Source organism: Nycticebus coucang, chromosome 6 (assembly GCF_027406575.1).
Source record: "Nycticebus coucang isolate mNycCou1 chromosome 6, mNycCou1.pri, whole genome shotgun sequence".
Classification (NCBI taxonomy): Eukaryota; Metazoa; Chordata; class Mammalia; order Primates; family Lorisidae; genus Nycticebus; species Nycticebus coucang.
In genome coordinates, this window is record NC_069785.1 from 117153618 (window position 1) to 117172895 (window position 19278).

Here is a 19278-nt window from a genome sequence, read left to right on the forward strand (position 1 = left end):
AGGTTTCCACAAAAGGCGCATTGCGTTCCCTGAAGCAGGGGGGGTCATCAGCCCCCTCTCTTGGTGCCTGCTCCTCCCAGGAGCCCGACTTCCTGAGCCCCTGTCACTTGGCCCTCTAGAGTATTGTCCTCAAGCCCATACGCTGAAGTTTGCAGGATTGCAGGAGGCAGGGTGAGAAGATGGGAAGGAAGCCGGGAAGGGGGATTGTAAGGAAAGCCAGGTCTAGAATCTGTGGGAGCTCAGGCTCTGGAGCTCCTCCCCAAGGGGAGAAGAAGAGAGAAGAATAGGCCAGAGAGGAAGGATGGAAAGAATGTAACTTTTTTTTTTTTTTGCAGTTTTTGGCTGGGGCTGGGCTTGAACACACCACCCCGGGTATATGGGGCTGGCGCCCTACTCCTTGAACCACAGGCACTTTTATTGCCTACACTCGACTCTCTGGATTTTGACTTCAAGCTCTTCAATCCATTTCCACGTTCTGTGTTTACCTGCCCCCATCCGAGCACATCTGGTCACATTAGTCACAGCAAAGTTCCCTGCAGCCCAGGTCTTGGTGCTTCAGACTCCATCAATCCACCGGGAAAAATCCATTCCTATTCTGAGGGTCCCAAGCGGACACCATTCCTTTATATTTGCAGTGCATCTTCATTTGCACGTGCTCATGGTGGCATCTTTATTTGCTGATGCTACGGTGGGATCTGCAGTTCGTTCTTGGCATTTTCAGTGGCTTGGAGAAGTAACATACATCTTTCTAGGTGTTTAGAAGGACACCAGAGACTTGGCTTCAAAATCCAACAGACCACTCTTGGACCATGGAGTGAGCCTAGATTATTTAAGGAAAAATGTTCGTAATTTTCTCCTGGATTAACTATAAAAACACTTCAGCCAGATCAGAACGAATATCTGTGATCGAAATACTCAACACAAAATAGAGCTGACAGTAATTATAACCACACATGATGCAGTTTAGATATGAAAACTGGATTAAAGAAAACAGGGCCTCTTTAAACTGATGGCAGGGGGAATGTCCTATGGCAGAAATACAGCTAGTCATTATTTCTGGACAAAATTTGATCAGTGAATCAAATATTTGTTTAAAAAGTTATATGGAACATGACTCTCATAAAAATGAATGCTGTTGAAAAGAAATGAGAACAGAAAAGTGGAAATGGTTTAATAGTGATAGTATAGAAAACCGATGGAAGATTTAAATCAACTCAGGGAATTCAAAACTAAAAAAGGCCTGCTCCCCAGAAGTCTATCAGTGTTGGTAAATTATAAGTAAAGTGCATGCATTGATAAACATGGAGAAAAATGTCTCTAGGATAAACTGTAGGACAAAGGTGGGGTAAAAACTGTGAACTCCAAAAGTTCTATATTTTCTCTGGCAAGCATTCACCAGAAATGTAAGTAAGCACCCTCTTTACTATAAAAAGCACAATTTTGGGTGGTGCCTGTGGCTCAGAGGAGTAGGGTGCCAGCCCCATATGCCAGAGGTGGCGTGTTCAAACCCCGCCCTGGCCAAAAAACTGCAAAAACAAACAAACAACAATAATAACAACAACAAAAAAAAACCAAAAGCACAATTTTAAAAAGTCTCTCTTTTTGTTTCTGCTTTTATTGCATTTTTTTCTTTTAAAAAATTTTAAATAGAAAATACAAATAGTACAGAGATATGTGGGCAAAGTCAATCTCCTTCCCACTTCTGCTCCCCCAGTCCACTGAGCCATTTACCATTTGTTGTGTGTCTTCCGAACATTGTTCATCTGTAACCCAGAGTAGGATACACAGTTTCACTGTGTTTCAGTCTGTTTTGTGTTGCTTTAACAGAATACCAAAGACTGGATAATTTATTAAGGAAAGAAATGCATTTAGGTCATAGCTTTAGAGGCTGGGAAGTCCTAGATGGAGGGGCCACATCTGGTGCGGGCTTTCCCACTGTGCTACCCAGCCTTGGAAGGCAGAAAGAGGACAAGAGAGTGCGAGAGCAAAGGAACAGAGGGGGCGCACCCCACTCACTTTTAGAGCAAGCCCACTCTTGGCATGACCAAGCCACTCCTGTGATGACATTAATCCATTCTTGAAGGCAGAGTCCCCATGTGCTAATCAACTTTTAAACGTCCCATCTCTCAACATTGTTGCACTGGGGGTGGCTCTTGTGGCTCAGTGAGTAGGGCACCGGCCCCATATACTGAGGGTGGAGGGTTCAAACCCAGCCCCGGCCGAACTGCAACAAAAAAATAGCCGGGCATTGTGGCGGGCGCCTGTAGTCCGAGCTGCTTGGGAGGCTGAGGCAGGAGAATTGCAGAAGCCCAAGAGCTGGAGGTTGCTGTGAGTCCTGTGACGTCATGGCACTCTACTGAGGGCGGTAAAGTGAGACTCTGTCTCTACAAAAAAAAAAAAAAAAAATTCCAACACAGGAAGTTTGGAGGACACATTCAAACCATAGCACCATCACAAGCCACTGTGCAGTTACATAACTAGAACAAAAATTGCACAAAACAATATTTACCTTTACTATATACATGAGGAAAAGCAAAAATTAATTTCAAATGATTAGTCAGTATTTAAATAAAACACGACAAATACAACAAAGTAAAAAATACAGACATTAAATGTTGGTTGCAACCCACTGAAATGATTTTGCAACCTACCAAGGGGTCAACATCTAACTTGATAAACACTGATTTACTGCATACACAAATATGGATTTATATACTCCATTTTTTTATAAAACATAAATTATAAAATATTATAAACACTGTTCTGCATTTTCCCAACATTTTGAAGAGATTGTTCCATGCAGAAAGAGGTAGTGCACATAGGTTTACTTCATTTTTCTTTTCTTATTTACTTATTTATTTATTTAATTTTTATTGTTGGGGATTCATTGAGGGTACAATAAGCCAGGTTACATTGATTGCAATTGTTAGGCAAAGTCCCTCTTGCAATCATGTCTTGCCCCCATAAAGTGTGACACACACCAAGGCCCCACCCTTCTCCCTCGTTCCCTCTCTCTGCTTTTCCTTCCCCCCCATAACCTTAATTGGCATTAATTGTCCTCATATCAAAATTCAGTACATAGAATTCATGCTTCTCCATTCTTGTGATGCTTTACTAAGAATAATGTCTTCCACTTCCATCCAGGTTAATACGAAGGATGTAAAGTCTCCATTTTTTTTTTAATGGCTGAATAGTATTCCATGGTATACATATACCACAGCTTGTTAATCCATTCCTGGGTTGGTGGGCATTTAGGCTGTTTTCACATTTTGGCGATTGTAAATTGAGCTGCAATAAACAGTCTAGTACAAGTGTCCTTATGATAAAAGGATTTTTTTCCTTCTGGGTAGATGCCCAGTAATGGGATTGCAGGATCAAATGGGAGGTCTAGCTTGAGTGCTTTGAGGTTTCTCCATACTTCCTTCCAGAAAGGTTGTACTAGTTTGCAGTCCCACCAGCAGTGTAAAAGTGTTCCCTTCTCTCCACATCCACGCCAGCATCTGCAGTTTTGAGATTTTGTGATGTGGGCCATTCTCACTGGGGTTAGATGATATCTCAGGGTTGTTTCGATTTGCATTTCTCTAATATAAAGAGATGATGAACATTTTTTCATGTGTTTGTTAGCCATTCATCTGTCATCTTTAGAGAAGGTTCTATTCATGTCTCTTGCCCATTGATATATGGGATTGTTGGCTTTTTTTCATGTGGATTAATTTGAGTTCTCTATAGATCCTAGTTATCAAGCTTTTGTCTGATTGAAAATATGCAAATATCCTTTCCCATTGTGTAGGTTGTCTCTTTGCTTTGGTTATTGTCTCCTTAGCTGTACAGAAGCTTTTCAGTTTAATGAAGTCCCATTTGTTTATTTTTGTTGTTGTTGCAATTGCCATGGCAGTCTTCTTCATGAAGTCTTTCCCCGGGCCAATATCTTCCAGTGTTTTTCTTATGCTTTCTTGGAGGATTTTTATTGTTTCATGCCTTAAATTTAAGTCCTTTATCCATCTTGAATCAATTTTTGTGAGTGGGGAAAGGTGTGGGTCCAGTTTCAGTCTTTAACATGTAGACATCCAGTTCTCCCAACACCATTTATTGAATAGGGAGTCTTTCCCCCAGGGTATGTTCTTGCTTGGTTTATCGAAGATTAGGTGGTTGTAAGATGTTACTTTCATTTCTTCATTTTCAATTTGATTCCAAGTGTCTATGTCTCTATTTTTGTGCCAGTACCATGCTGTCTTGACCACTATGGCTTTATAGTACAGACTAAAATCTGGTATACTGATGCCCCCAGCTTTATTTTTATTACTAAGAACTGCCTGAGCTATACGGGGTTTTTTATGGTTCCATACAAAACACAGAATCATTTTCTCCAAATCTTGAAAGTACGATGTTGGTATTTTGATAGGAATGGCATTGAATAGGTAGATTTGGGAAGTATAGACATTTTAACAATGCTGATTCTTCCCATCCATGAGCATGGTATGTTCTTCTATTTGTTAATATCCTCTGCTATTTCCTTTCTAAGGATTTCATAAGTTTCTTTAAAGAGGTCCTTCACCTTCCTCATTAGGTATATTCCTAGGTATTTCATTTTCTTTGAAACTATGGTGAAGAAAGTTGTGTCCTTAATTAGCTTCTCATCTTGACTGTTACTGGCATATACAAAGGCTACTGACTTGTGGACATTGATTTTGTATCCTGAAATGTTACTGTATTTTTTGATGACTTCTAGGAGTCTTGTGGTTGAGTTTTTGGGATTCTCTAAGTATAAGATCATGTCATTAGCAAAGAGGGAGAGTTTGACCTCCTCTGCTCCCATTTGGATTCCCTTTATTTCCTTGTCTTGCCTAATTGTATTGGCTAGAACTTCCAGCACTATGTTGAATAGTAAAGGTGACAGAGGACAACCATGTCTGGTTCCAGTTCTAAGGGGAAAAGCTTTCAGTTTTATTCCATTCAGTAAAATATTAGCTGTGGGTTTGTCATAGATAGCTTGAATCAGTTTTAGAAATGCGCCACCTATGCCTATACTCTTCAGTGTTCTAATTAGAAAAGGATGCTGGATTTTATCAAATGCTTTTTCTGCATCTATTGAGAGGATCATGTGATCTTTATTTTTGCCTCTGTTATTATGGTGGATAAGGTTTATGGACTTGCATATGTTAAACCAGCCTTGCATCCCTGGGATGAAGCCTACTTGATCATGATGAATGACTTTTTTGATGATAAGCTGTAATCTATTGGCTAGGATTTTGTTGAGAATTTTTGCATCTATATTCATGAGTGAGATTGGTCTGAAATTCTCCTTTTTTTGGGGGGTCTTTTCCTGGTTTTGGTATCAGAGTGATGTTTGCTTTATCGAATGTGTTGGGGGAAGATTCCTTCTTCCTCAACTTTTTGGAATAATTTCTGCAGTACAGGAATAAACTCTTCCTTGAAGGTTTGATAGAATTCTGGTTGAAGCCATCTGGACCAGGGCATTTTTTGGTTGGAAGATTTTTTATTGTTTCTTTGATCTCAGTGCTTGAAATTGGTCTGTTCAGGAGCTCTATTTCTTCCTGGCTAAGTCTAGGGAGAGGGTGTGATTCCAAATATTGATCCATTTCCTTCACATTGTCAAATTTCTGGGCATAGAGTTTCTGGTAGTATTCAGAGATGATCTCTTGTATCTCTGTGGGATCAGTTGTTATTTCCCCTTTATCATTTCTGATTGAGGTTACTAGAGATTTTACTTTTCTATTTCTCGTTAGTCTGGCCAATGGTTTATCTATTTTATTTATTTTTTCAAAAAACCAACTCCTTGTTTCATTGATTTTCTAAATGATTCTTTTGTTTTCAATTTCATTGATCTCTGATTTGATTTTGGAGATTTCTTTTCTTCTACTGAGTTTAGGCTTAGATTGTTCTCCTTTTTCCAATTCCATAAGATGGCTTGTGAGATTGTTGATGTGCTCTCTTTCTGTTTTTCGAATGTAGGCATGTAAAGCGATGAATTTTCCTCTCAAAACTGCTTTTGCAGTATCCCACAGGTTTTGGTAGCTTGTGTCTTCATTGTTGTTATGCTCAAGGAAGTTTATGATTTCCTGTTTTATTTCTTCCTGCACCCATCTGTTATTCAACAGAAGATTGTTTAATTTCCATGCCTTTGTGTGGGGTCGAGCGTTTTTGTTAGAGTTGAGTTCCACCTTTAGTGCCTTATGGTCTGAGAAGATATAAGGTAAAATTTCAATTCTTTTGATTCTGTTGATATTTGTTTTGTGTCCCAGGATATGATCAATTTTCGAGAACGTTCCATGGGGTGATGAGAAGAATGTATATTCTTTATCTTTGGGATGGAGTGTTCTATATGCGTCTATCAAGCACAGTTGTTCTAGGGTCTCATTTAAATCTCTTATATGTTTGTTTAATTTATGTTTAGAGGATCTGTCCAACTCTGTCAGAGGAGTGTTAAAGTCCCCCATTATTACGGTATTATCAGATATCATATTGCTCAGACTGAGTAAGGTCTGTTTCAAGAATCTGGGAGCGTTTAAATTGGGTGCATAAATATTTAGAATTGAAACGTCTTCTTGTATTTTTCCCAATATATTTTGTCCAATATAAAGTGACCATCTTTGTCTTTTTTGACTTTAGTTGCTTTAAATCCACATGTATCTGAAAATAAGATTGCAACTCCTCTTTTCTTCTGAATTCCATTTGCCTGAAAAATTGTCTTCTAACCCTTGACTCGGAGCTTTAATTTGTCTTTTGAAGCCAGGTGTGTTTCTTGCAGACAGCAAATGGATGGCTTGTGTTTTTTATTCCAGTCAGCCAATCTATGTCTCTTCAGTGGGGAATTCAAACCATTAACATTTATTGAGATAATTGATAAGTGTGGTAGTATTCTATTCATCTTATTTGGTGAGAGTCCATTGCTTAGTTTTATATATTGCATCAGTGTGGAGGTTAGGTTCTGTCCTTTAATTTCTGAGTTCTTACTTTGCTGCTGATCCATTGTGGTGATCAGTGTGCAGAACATTTTGAAGTATTTCCTGTACAGCTGGTCTTGTTGTGGCGAGTTTCCTCAATGTTTGTATATCCGTAAATGATATGATTTCTCCATCAATTTTGAAGCTTAGCTTAGCAGGGTACTGAATTCTGGGCTGGAAATTGTTCTGTTTAAGTAGATTAAAGGTAGATGACCATTGTCTTCTTGCTTGGAAAGTTTCATTAGAGAAGTCTGCCGTCACTCTGATGGATTGCCCCTGTAGGTCAACTGGCACTTACTCCTGGCAGCTTGTAGAATCTTTTCTTTTGTCTTGACTTTGGGTAGGTTCATCACAGTGTGTCTTGGAGAAGCTCGGTTAGAGTTGAGGAGACCTTGGGTCCGATATCCCTCTGAAAGCAGTGTGTCAGAATCTTTGGTGATGTTTGGGAAATTTTCTTTTATAATATTCTCTAGTATGGCTTCCATTCCTCTGGGGCATTCTTCTTCCCCTTCTGGGATTCTTATAACTCGTATGTTGGAACGCTTCATAACGTCCCATAATTCTGACAGTGAACATTCTGCTTTCTCTCTCTTCTTTTCTGCTTCTTTTACTATCTGAGTTATCTCAAGAACTTTGTCTTCTACCTCTGAAATTCTTTCTTCTGCATGGTCTAACCTGTTGCTGATACTTTCCATTGCATCTTTAAGTTCCCTAATTGACTATTTCAGTTCTTTAAGCTCTGGTATATCCTTTTTATATTCTTCGTATCGTTCATCTCTTGTTTGATTCTGTTTTTGGATTTCCTTTTGGTTATTTTCCACTTTATTAGCAGTTTCCTTCTTTGTTTCCATCATTTCTTTCATTGTTTTCATCATGTGTATTCTAAATTCCCTTTCTGTCATTCCTAACATTTCTTTATAGGTGGAATCCTCTGCAGTAGCTACCTCGTGGTCCCTTGGCGGGGTTGTTCTGGACTGGTTCTTCATGTTGCCTGGAGTTTTCTGCTGATTGTTCCTCATGAGTGATTTCTTTTATCTGTTTCCTTGCCCTAATTTTCCTTTCACTTCCTCTTGCTCTTTAAGTTCTCATGCCTGTGCACTAAGCGTTTGATGAGTCCTTTTGGTACAGGACCAGAAGGGTGAGAAGGTTGAAGAGCAAGAAAGGGATGAAAGAAAGGATGACCAAGTGAAAAGAAAAAAAAAATAGAGAAAGGAGAGGGTGTGGGTAAAAGGAATATTGACAAAAAGAAGTGAGGCACAATAAGAGGGAGACAGAGCCATATAGGTGTATAGTATGGTACTTTGACACAACCTTAAAAAAACCCCACCTTCTGGGGGTGCCCAATGTGGTCACTTGAGGTCAGCAGCTCTTTGCTAACCTGATCAGACACAGTACCCCACCTCCACCAAGTAGAGAGGAAAGACAAAAATGCTATAAATCAAACCAAAACAAGCAGACAGAAAACTTTACGGGATAAAATTGGGTGAAAACCCAAATAATTTCAGTAGAAACACTAGCAAAAATGAAGTTCTAGTTATTGAAAAAGGCAGCAATGGGAAATTATAATTAAACTAGAAAAATTGAGAAAGAAAAAAGATCTGTACAGAAAATGTTGAAATTAAAAAACAAAACAACGTTAACAACATCAAAATAAAAAAACAACCAAACCAAAAACAAAAAAAAAAAAACAAACTAAAAAACACAACCAAAAACAAAGCAGTATGTATATGTTGTTGAATTTTGTCTGGGCAACACGTGGTCTTCTGGGGTATGAGATGTTAATCACAGTTCTGATACGACGGGAGGCTGCTGATTTCTCAAACCCCAGCAGGTAGACACCCTAAATCTCTCTTCAGCCCACTTAAAAGGCACTTTGAACTTGTAAACTTGCTGAGCAGACGCTTTCCCAGGAAAGTGCTTGTCGCTGGAATCACTGCTGAAGTGGCTATCCACTTACCCAGTGTGCCAAAACTGGTCTCACTCTGTCCCTGAGGGTTAGGGCTGCAAGGCGGCTCAGACCCCACCCTTAGCCTACTCAGTCTCTAGGTTACCAGCTCCCACCCAATTCTAGCTCTGCAACTCTGAGGGCGGAGCTTGCTGGGGCAGATCGCTCACAATGGCTCCTTGTGGCCCATAGCCAAACACTATTAGCTCCGTCTGGCTCAGCGGCTCAGACTGGGGCCCTAGACAATGGCCAAAGTTCTCCGCACTCCCGCTCAGGCTCTCCCCAAGGCAGTTCAACTGAGTGCCAAGTCCAAAGACACCAAAACAGTTCACAGGTAAGGCCTTTCCGGTTTGCAGTCTCCCTGCTACTAAACTTACAGTTGCGGGTGGGTTTAGACCAATTGAACATACACGACCACTTGCCGTTTTTCCACTGTTTTAGTCCTCCTTTTGGGGTCCAGAAGTCTCTTGCTGACTCCCTGTATCCTCACAGGGGTGATGATAGGCAGATCCCAACAGCCAGAGATGCCTGTAGTCCTATCTCCCCAGACTCACGGCGCCCAGATGCAAGGAAGCTGTTACTCAGCTGCCATCTTGCTCTCCTCCACCTACTTCATTTTTCTTAATGGCTACATTCCATTCCATTTTTTATCAGAATTCATATAATCAGTTTCCTATTAATGTACATTGAGATTTTTTCTTTGCTACTATAAATAATATAGCAGTAAACACCCTTGTATATACTATCTGTCAGATAAAGTTTTAAAGGTAGGATTTAAAATTTTGATAGATTAATTGCCGAGGTGCCACCCAAAGGGGTGCATTAGAATACCTGTTACCCCAATCACTGAGTTATCAAACTTATGCCAATATAAATGGCAAAAAAATAAAATCTCATTGTGATTTTAATTTACATTTCTTTTAGTACGAGTGAACATTCTTTCACAGGACAAAGTCAGTTGCACTTTTTTTCTGTAATGTTTTTTACTAATTTTTTTTTCCTGCTGGGGTTTCTGAGGATTTTTTTCACTTGATTTGTTTAGAATACTTTATGATGAAAATAAAATTCTTTGTCATATTTTTGCAAACATGTTTCCTATTTTTATTGCTTGATTTTTGACTTGGTTTGTGGTATTTTTGTCATTTTAAAGACATCGAAGACATTTTAAGACAAAGACATTTAAGACATTTTAAAGTTTATGTTGTCAGAGTTTATCCACTTTGGTTTAGTGTTATGTTTAAAAAGTTCTTCCCATTAAATTATGTAAAAAAATTCTCTTGTGTTTTTTTCTGATACTCTTAATGGTTTAAATATTTAAATTTTGATATTTTACCCATTTGAAATTTGTTTTAGGATCAAGAAATAATAAAGGGATTCTTTTGTGGGAGGGATGGTCTAGCTAGTTATCCCAAAGAATATATTGAATAATTCATCTTTTTACCCAATGCATTAAAAAGTTACCTCTTTTTGTATATATTTGGTCTACTTCTAGTTTTTCTATTCACTTCTATTCATTCAATTCTATTCTGTTAAAATTCAAGACAATTTTACTATGACTTTATAATATCCGGCAGGGCTAACACTTCTCCCATACTCTTCATTTTCAGAACTATGACAGCCTTTCTTGTATTTTATTTTAATATAAATTTTCTTCACAAGGAGTCAACACTACTTTCTACCTCTCCTTCCAATTGTTTCCTCTTGGTATTGATGATGTTACATGTCTGGATTACTGCAGGAAAATGAACATCTCTGTAAGGAGTCTTGCTCTCCAAGAAGAGGGACTATTGATTTGTTTTTATTTGTTTGTTTTAGAGATAGAGTCTCACTTTGTCACTCTAGGTAGAGTGCCGTTGCATCACAGCTCACAGTAACCTCCAACTCCTGGCCTTAGGCGATTCTCTTGCCTCAGCCTCCCAAGTAGCAGGAACTACAGGGGCTCATCACAACACCTGGCTATTTTTTGTTGTTGTAGTTTGGCCGGGCCAGGTTCGAACCCACCACCCTCGGCATATGGGGCTGGTGCCCTACCCACTCAGCCACAGGCTCTGCCTTATCTACTTATTTAAATCTTTTATTTTCCTTTATACAGCTAAAGTTTACTTCATATAGATTTTACATATTGCTTGTTAAGTGTTTTACTAGATATTTTTCATTTGTATTACAATTCTAAATGAGATCTTTTCTTCCATTATATTTTCTGGTTGGTAATTGTTTCCAGAAAAGCCATTGATTTTTGTATATTAACATTGTAAACAGTTATCTTAGTCTTATTGTTTGGGGTAAATTTTTAGTTGATTCTCTTTTGGTTTTCTAGATATATAATTATAATATTGGCAAGTAATCATAATTTACCTCCTTCTGTCCAGTTTTTATCTTTTGTTTCTTGTGGTTTCAGAGGGGCACAAAAATTATGGAGTCTTATTTGATGAGGTATTTTTCAAGCCTGACTTGGAGAATGATCAGATGTCTGTGTCAGTTTTGAGTAGTGCACCCGTAGAAAGCTGTGGGCGAATAAAAAAATTATAAGCAAGGCCTCTGGCTCCAAACTGATGTGTTCAGATCCCAGCTCCACCATTTATGCGCTATGTGACCTTGGGCAAGTGCCTTCATCTTTCTGTAGCTCAGTTTATTTATCTACTGTAAAACAATAGAATCCACACTATAGGGAGGTTATGAGGATTAAATGAGTCAGTACATATAAAGGTTCTTAGTCTGTCGTTGGCATATGGAAGCTAGAAAGCATTAAAAATGTTGGTTTATTGTCCTGAGAGCCGAAAGTCACAGACCCTCTGGCAGAACCTAACTTCACAAAAATCTGTAATGTGTCTACTAGATCTTTAAACCATTAAGAACCAACTCCCAATTCCTGAGCCTTTTTCCTTAATTAAAACCAGTTCTCTATAAAGAATCTGGTAAGTCTCATAAATTTATTTACATTAAGGTGTATATGACAGTCAGGTCTAAAATAGTGTCCCTTATTTCACAGGACTTGTCTTTGCCTGGAGACAGAGCCTGCAGGCTGAAGTAGCAGGGTGGACTGCCTCCCTGACAACAGAGGGTTTGATGGTGGGTCTTTAATTCTAGGGCTGTTAATGACCAGGCACATCAAATGACATAAAGATAAATAAGACTGTTTCTTGCACTTGAAGAACACACAGTCCAATACATGAGATAGAAGCTCATACAACTAATATTTGTTTTGAGGTCTTGCACTTTGTCTAAACAATTTGGGAGAAGCAGCTCAACAAATCATTAGGGATCTCCTCATGTGAGGCACTAAATTGAACAGGACCTTGCCCCAGGGCAAAAGGTGAGGTATAAGAATGTGCTCTCAGGGAGGATGTGAGGGGTAATTTTACATGTCTACCACTCAATAATCACAGCTACCTTGTATTGAGTTGTCGTTATGGACTAGACACTTTAGATATGCCTACGCAATCCTTTAAACCTCTCTGTAACTCTCAGATGAATGCCTTACGGTATTCATCTAGCAAATAAGAAAACCATAGGTCCTACAGACATATGAAAAAATGCTCATCATCTTTAATCATCAGAGAAATGCAAATCAAAACTACTTTGAGATATCATCTAACTCCAGTAAGATTAGCCTATATCACAAAATCCCAAGACCAGAGATGTTGGCATGGATGTGGAGAAAAGGGAACACTTCTGCACTGCTGGTGGGAATGCAAATTAATACATTCCTTTTGGAAAGATGTTTGGAGAACACTTAGAGATCTAAAAATAGACCTGCCATTCAATCCTATAATTCCTCTACTAGGCATATACCCAGAAGACCAAAAATCACATCATAACAAAGATATTTGTGCCAGGATGTTTATTGCAGCCCAATTCATAATTGCTAAGTCATGGAAAAAGCCCAAGTGCCCATTGATCCATGAATGGATTAATAGACTGTGGTATATGTACACCATGGAATATTATGCAGCCTTAAAGAAAGATGGAGACTTTACCTCTTTCATGTTTACATGGATTGAGCTGGAACATATTCTTCTTAGATACTTCTTAGTAAAGTATCTCAAGAATGGAAGAAAAAGTATCCAATGTACTCAGCCCTACTATGAAACTAATTTTTGGCTTTCACATGAAGGCTATAACCCAGTTATAACCCAAGAATAGGGGGAAGATGGAGAGGGGGAGATGGGAGGGGGGAGGTGGGCAGAAGGAGGGTGATTGGTGGGATTAACTCTGCGGTGCATCTTACAAGGGTACATGTGAAACTTAGTAAATGTAGAATGTAAATGTCTTAACACAATAACTAAGAAAATGCCAAGAAGGCTATGTTAACCAGTGTGATGAAAATGTGTCAAATGGTCTATAAAACCAGTGTATGGTGCCCCATGATTGCATTAATGTACACAGCTATGATTTAATTAAAAAAAAAATAAAAAATACATAGGTCCAATAACCTGAAATCCTTGCTCAAGGCTAACCAAGCTGTAAATAGCAGAGCTGGGATTTGCACTGCAGACTGTTTACTGCCTTGACCAGTATACTATGCTTCATTCGGCTCGTCCTTGACTTTCGTGGGTTTCTGCCAGAGTTCTAAGTGAAGGGCTCTGCTAGTGAGAAAGTGAGAACTGACAATGCTCATTGGCTCAAATCTCTGGGCCGTCAATGCCTAACTCAACTCTACCTTGTAGCTCATGTTGAGTTAGTTTGCCTAGTAAAGGTATGTACGTTTTTCACTACACAAGGGTTAAGGGTGCTGAAAGCCTGCTTGAACTGCACTTGCCCAGGGCACCTTGGTGAAGGGCTACACGTGCCAGAGGCAGGAGCACATTTCCCAACTTCCACCATGGTGATGCATGGGTTAACCACAGCCCTGACTGGGAGGGCCGTGCACACAGAGGTGAATGCTATTTACCTTGCTTGGGGTGCTCACTGGAGCTCAGAAATGACACAGTGCCCTGGGCAGTGGACCAAACAGCTCTCAGATGTGTCTAGGGATGTCCGCTCTGCTCCAAACTCTGTAAATCAATTCATTGGTTTGTGACACTCTGCCCATTCCCCCCATATACACAATAGGTTGTAGTAAATTCAAGGCTCTGATCTTACCCAGGGCACAAGGGAATGAACCAGAGAAAGCTGTGTGACCTTATTAGGAGGTTGCAGGAGACACATGGGTTATATGCACATCCATGGAATAAATCCAATGATGTGGGTGTACAGGGAAGAGGAACTATAGGGTCCTTAGGGTGGTGAAGGCTGCCCAGGGGAGGTGGGCTCAGCCTTGGAGGGTAGGGAGGTGTCTCCTAGGGAGGACAGGAGGAATGGCAGGCAAACCATCTTCAGGGGAAGGAAGGGAAGTGGTGAAAGGAGCCAGCAAACCACCTCAATTTCTCAAAGAAAGCCCAGCGGTGGCCTGGCTCAAGCAAACGTACAGTGTCCCCCTGCCCTGGGGCCAACTCTCAGTCTTGGGTGTGGGAAGAGCAGCCCTCTTGACTCAGAGGGAGCCTGCTCTGCACACAGGGTCCTGGAGGCAGGCTTTCAGGCCCAGGGTGCTCAGACACCAGGAGGTGCCCAGGGAAGTTGGCACATCAGCATGAGATCAGGAAGTGCTTTCATTTTCAGACATTCTGGATAAATCCCAAAGAGAGAGCTAGTAAAAGAGGGAGCACTTTTTAAGTTTAAAGGGAAAAAAAGGTCTGCAAATCAGAAAGCTCTGACAAGCTACCCAGGGAAGACACAATTACCCAGCAATCAGGCAGAGCAGAGAGAGCAACACAGCCTATTGTAGGCACCGCTGCTGCTCTGGAGACAAAGGGAGCTGCGTGGCAAGGATAAAGATCAGAGCCCCGCACCTAGTGGGAGGCAGAGGCAGCAGCCACCACATGTGGGAAGGGTCTCCCAGGTGGCAGGGCAGCAGGTTCCCAGGGCTCCACTGAGTCCTCCTGGCAGTGTGGAGAGGCGAGTGTTGGTCCCACAGGTGACTCCCAGCAGGTGTGTGTGTTGGAGGTGGGGCGGGAGGAACCACAGGCCAGTAGAACAGAGCAATGCTCTGTCACTGGCTCAGGACTGAGAATTATTTTTGTGTGTGATTTCCAAAGCCCCATCCACTACCTGTAAATGTGACTTGCATCCTTGCTCTGTTTCCTCCTCTTTGAAAAATCTTGCTTTCCCCTTTATGGTTACATAAGAAAACTGAACTCCTGGTAATCCAAAGGCAAAGAAGACCCTGACCTAGAGTCCAAGGACCTGGCTTCCAAGACCAGTGTGCTGTAGCTGTGTGACCCTGAGTGGGTCACTCAACTTTTCAGAGCTTTGGTTTCCTGATCTTAAAATGGGGAAAATAATAAAAGTTACAGTGAAGTAAGTATATATATAATGTATATAAGTATATTTCTGTGTATAATATATACACTTTTTACATTAGCTTTAGATACCCAGAAAAGTTGCTAAGATAGCACAGAATTCCTGTATAGCTCACACCCAACCCAGGATTATTATTAACATCTTCTATGATACATTTATCACAATTAAGGAATCAATATTGGTATACCATTATTAACTAAAACCCATATTTTATTTAGGATTCCTTAGTTTTTACCTAAAATCCTTTTTTCGTTGCCATATTTCAGACTCCATATTTCATTTAGCCACCATGTCTGTTTAGGCTCTTTTCAGCTGTGTCATTTTCTCAGACTTGCCTCATTTTCCATGACCTTGATGGTTGTGAGGAGTACAGGTCAGGTGTTTTGTAGACTAGCCCTCAGTTGGGATTTGTATGATGTGTGTCTCATGAGTAGACTGGGGATATGGGTTTTTGGAAGGAAGACCACGGAGGTAAAGTGCCATTTTCGTCACATCGTATCAAGGGTCCATACTGTCAACGTGACTCGTTACGGTGGATACTGACCTTGACCCCCCATCTGAGGTATAGTTTGTCAGGTGCCCTTCGTGTAAACAGTTACTCCTCCTCTCTCCTCTTCCAGATTGGACTCTGAAAGGAATAACCGTGTGGAGCTTGCACTCCAGGAAAAGAGAATTCCACCACCTCCTTGGGGGTGTAGTAGCTACATAAATTATTTGGAATTCTGCACTGGGGATTTATTTCTCACCCCCCACTTATTTATCTCAGTATAGCTGTTTGAATATTTATTTTACACTTTGGGTTATACATGTAATCCAATACCACATTATTTTCTTGCTCAAATTGCTCCAGCCTTAGTCATTGGGTTTTACTTTATTCTTAATTGGGCTGTTTGTTTTCTTATTGTTGAGTATGACGAGTCTTTGTGTATTTTAGATTCAAGTCATTTATCAGATACATGTTTTGCAAATATTTTCTCAAAGTCTGTGGTATGGTTTCTCATTCTCTCAACAGTATCTTACATACAGCAGAAGTTTTTAATTTTAATAAAATCCAACGTATGAATTTTATCTTTCATTGATTGTAAATAAATGTTTTAAATCATTTATGGTTGTTTAATCTAAGAATTCATCATTAAATCCAATTGACGTAGATTTTCTCCTGCTTTCTTCTAAAGTGTTATGGTTTTGCTTTTGTGATTTAGGTTTAGGTGATTCATTTTGAATTAACTAAGTATAAAATGCCCAGGTTCATATTTTGCATATGTTGAAAAGATTATCCTTTCTTCACTGGAAGTTAGTTGACTGTACAGCAGAACCCCCATAGCTAACCACCTTCCTACACTGACCAACTCCTTAAGTTGACCTAATTTTCATAGACCAGACAGGTACCACATGAACTCAATGGAAGTTCCTTCTTTTGACCACCTCTGTATGTTGACCAGTTTATTATGGTCCCTTGGGCCATCACCCTTCCAGAGCTTCCACTGTATTTATGTGAGTCATTTTCTGAGCTTTCTTTTCTATGCCATTGATTGGTGTCTTTTCTTTCACCCATATCCATGCTGTATTTATATATAATTTATATAAGTTAATATTTATATGCTTTTTATAAATTTTATATATATTTATATATTTTATAGCTTTACAGTAAATTTTAAAATCAGGTCATGTGAGTCTTCCAACTATGTTCTTCTTTTTCAGAACTGTGTTAGTTATTCTAGGTTTTTTGCCTTTTCACACATGGTCAAGTCTGTGTGGGTTGCCATAATAAAATACTAGTGACTGGGTGGTTTAAACAACAGCACTTTATTTTCACACAGTTTTGGACACTGGAAGTCTGGGATCAGGGTGCCAGCAGGGTTGAGTTCTGGTGAAGACTTTCTTTCTGATTTGCAAATAGTCTTTATCTTGCTGTGTCCTCACATGGCAGAGAGCAAGCGCTTTGGTGTCTCTTAGTAAGGGCACTAATCTTTTTGGATCAGGGCCCTGCATTTATGACATCATTTAACCTCATTAATTCCATAGAAGACCTACTTTCAAATACAGTTACATTGGGAATTAGGGCTTCAACATACGAATTTGCTGAGAGTGACATAGTTCAGTCCATAGTACCACACATACTTTATAATTGACAAGTTGGTCAATATCTATAAAACAACTTGCTGGAATTTTGATTGGGATTGCACTGAATCTATAGATTAAGTCAAGAAGAACTGAAATCCTCATACTGAGTCTTTAAGTCCATGAGTATGTGTTTTCTCGCCAATTTATTTAGATCTTTGATGCCTTTCATCAGTGTTTTGTACTTTTCTGTAATTTAAAAAATTTTCAAATTCCAATTATTCACTGCTAGCATATAGAAAAGAAGTTGAATTTTTACATATTGAACGTGTGTCTGAGTTTTTGTATTTAACTTGGGTTTCTTCTAGACAACATAAAATTGGGTTTTGTTTCTTTGAAATCCACTCTGACCCAGTCTCTGTCTTTTAATTGATGTCCTTGGGCCATTCGCATGTAAAGTGATTGTTAATATAGCCGGATTAAATTTTTTTTTTTTTTTGTAGAGACAGAGTCTCACTTTATGGCCCTCGGCAGAGTGCCGTGGCCTCACGCAGCTCACAGCAACCTCCAACTCCTGGGCTTAAGCGATTCTCCTGCCTCAGCCTCCCGAGCAGCTGGGACCACTGGCGCCCGCCACAACGCCCGGCCATTTTTTGGTTGCAGTTTGGCCGGGGCCGGGTTTGAACCCGCCACCCTCGGCATATGGGGCCGGCGCCCTACCGACTGAGCCACAGGCGCCGCCCAGCCGGATTAAATTTTACCATGTTTTATAACTGTTTTGTGTCTGTCATATTTATTTTTTATTCCTTTCCCACTTTTCCCTCCTTCTCTGGTTTTAATTGGGCATTTTATATGATTCCATTTTATCCTTTCTATTAGCATATCAATTATACTTCTTTTAAAAAGTTTTTAAGTAGGGTGGTGCCTGTGGCTCAGTGAGTAGGGCGCTGGTCCCATATGCTGAGGGTGGCAGGTTCAAACCCAGCCCCGGCCAAACTGCAACAACAACAGAAAAATAGGCGGGCGTTGTGGTGGGTGCCTGTAGTCCCAGCTGCTCAGGAGGCTGAGGCAAGAGAATCGCGTTAAGCCCAAGAGTTAGAGGTTGCTGTAAGCTGTGTGACGCCACGGCACTCTACCCGAGGGCGGTACAGTGAGACTCTGTCTCTACAAAAAATAAAATAAAATAAAAAAAAAATAAATAAATAAATAAAAATTTTTAAGTAGTTTCCCTAGAGTTTTCAATATTCATTTTTAAGTAATCCAAGTCTTCTTTCAAATAATAATATATCACTTTATGTTTAGTACAGGTATCTTTTAACAGAACATTCCCAATTTTTCCCTCCCATTTCTGGTGACATTGCTATCATTCATTACACTTATTCATAGGTTATAATCACTCAGACATTGTTATAGTTATTGTTTTAAACACAGTAACAGCTATCTTTTTGATCATTTAAGACTAGGAAAAATATAGGAATCGATTTTAACTTCACTTAGTCCTTCTCTGATGCTCTTCCTTTATGTAGATCCAAGTTTCTGATCTATATATTTTTTCTTTTGACTAAAGAACTTCCTTTAAGATTTCTTGCAGGATGGGTCTATTGGCAATGGAACCCTTCATTTTTGTTTGTCTGATAAGTTTTTATTTCTCCTTTGCTTTGGGGGAATAATTTCACTGGTATTCTATGTTCAGTGTTTACTTTTCTTTTCTTTTTTTTTTTTTTTTAACACTTTAAATGTTTCACTTCATTTTCTTTTTGTTTGAGGGTTTCTGAAGAGTTCACTGTAATTCTTATCTTCTTTCCTCTATAGGTTAGGTTTGTTTTTCTCCCTTCTGGCTTCTTTTAAGATTTTCTTTCTGTCTTTGGTTTTCTGTAGTTAGCATGTGACATGCCTAGGGTTTTTTGTTTGTTTGTATGTTTTGTCTGATGATCACTTTGTCCCTACAGACTGAAATTTTTCTTGCAT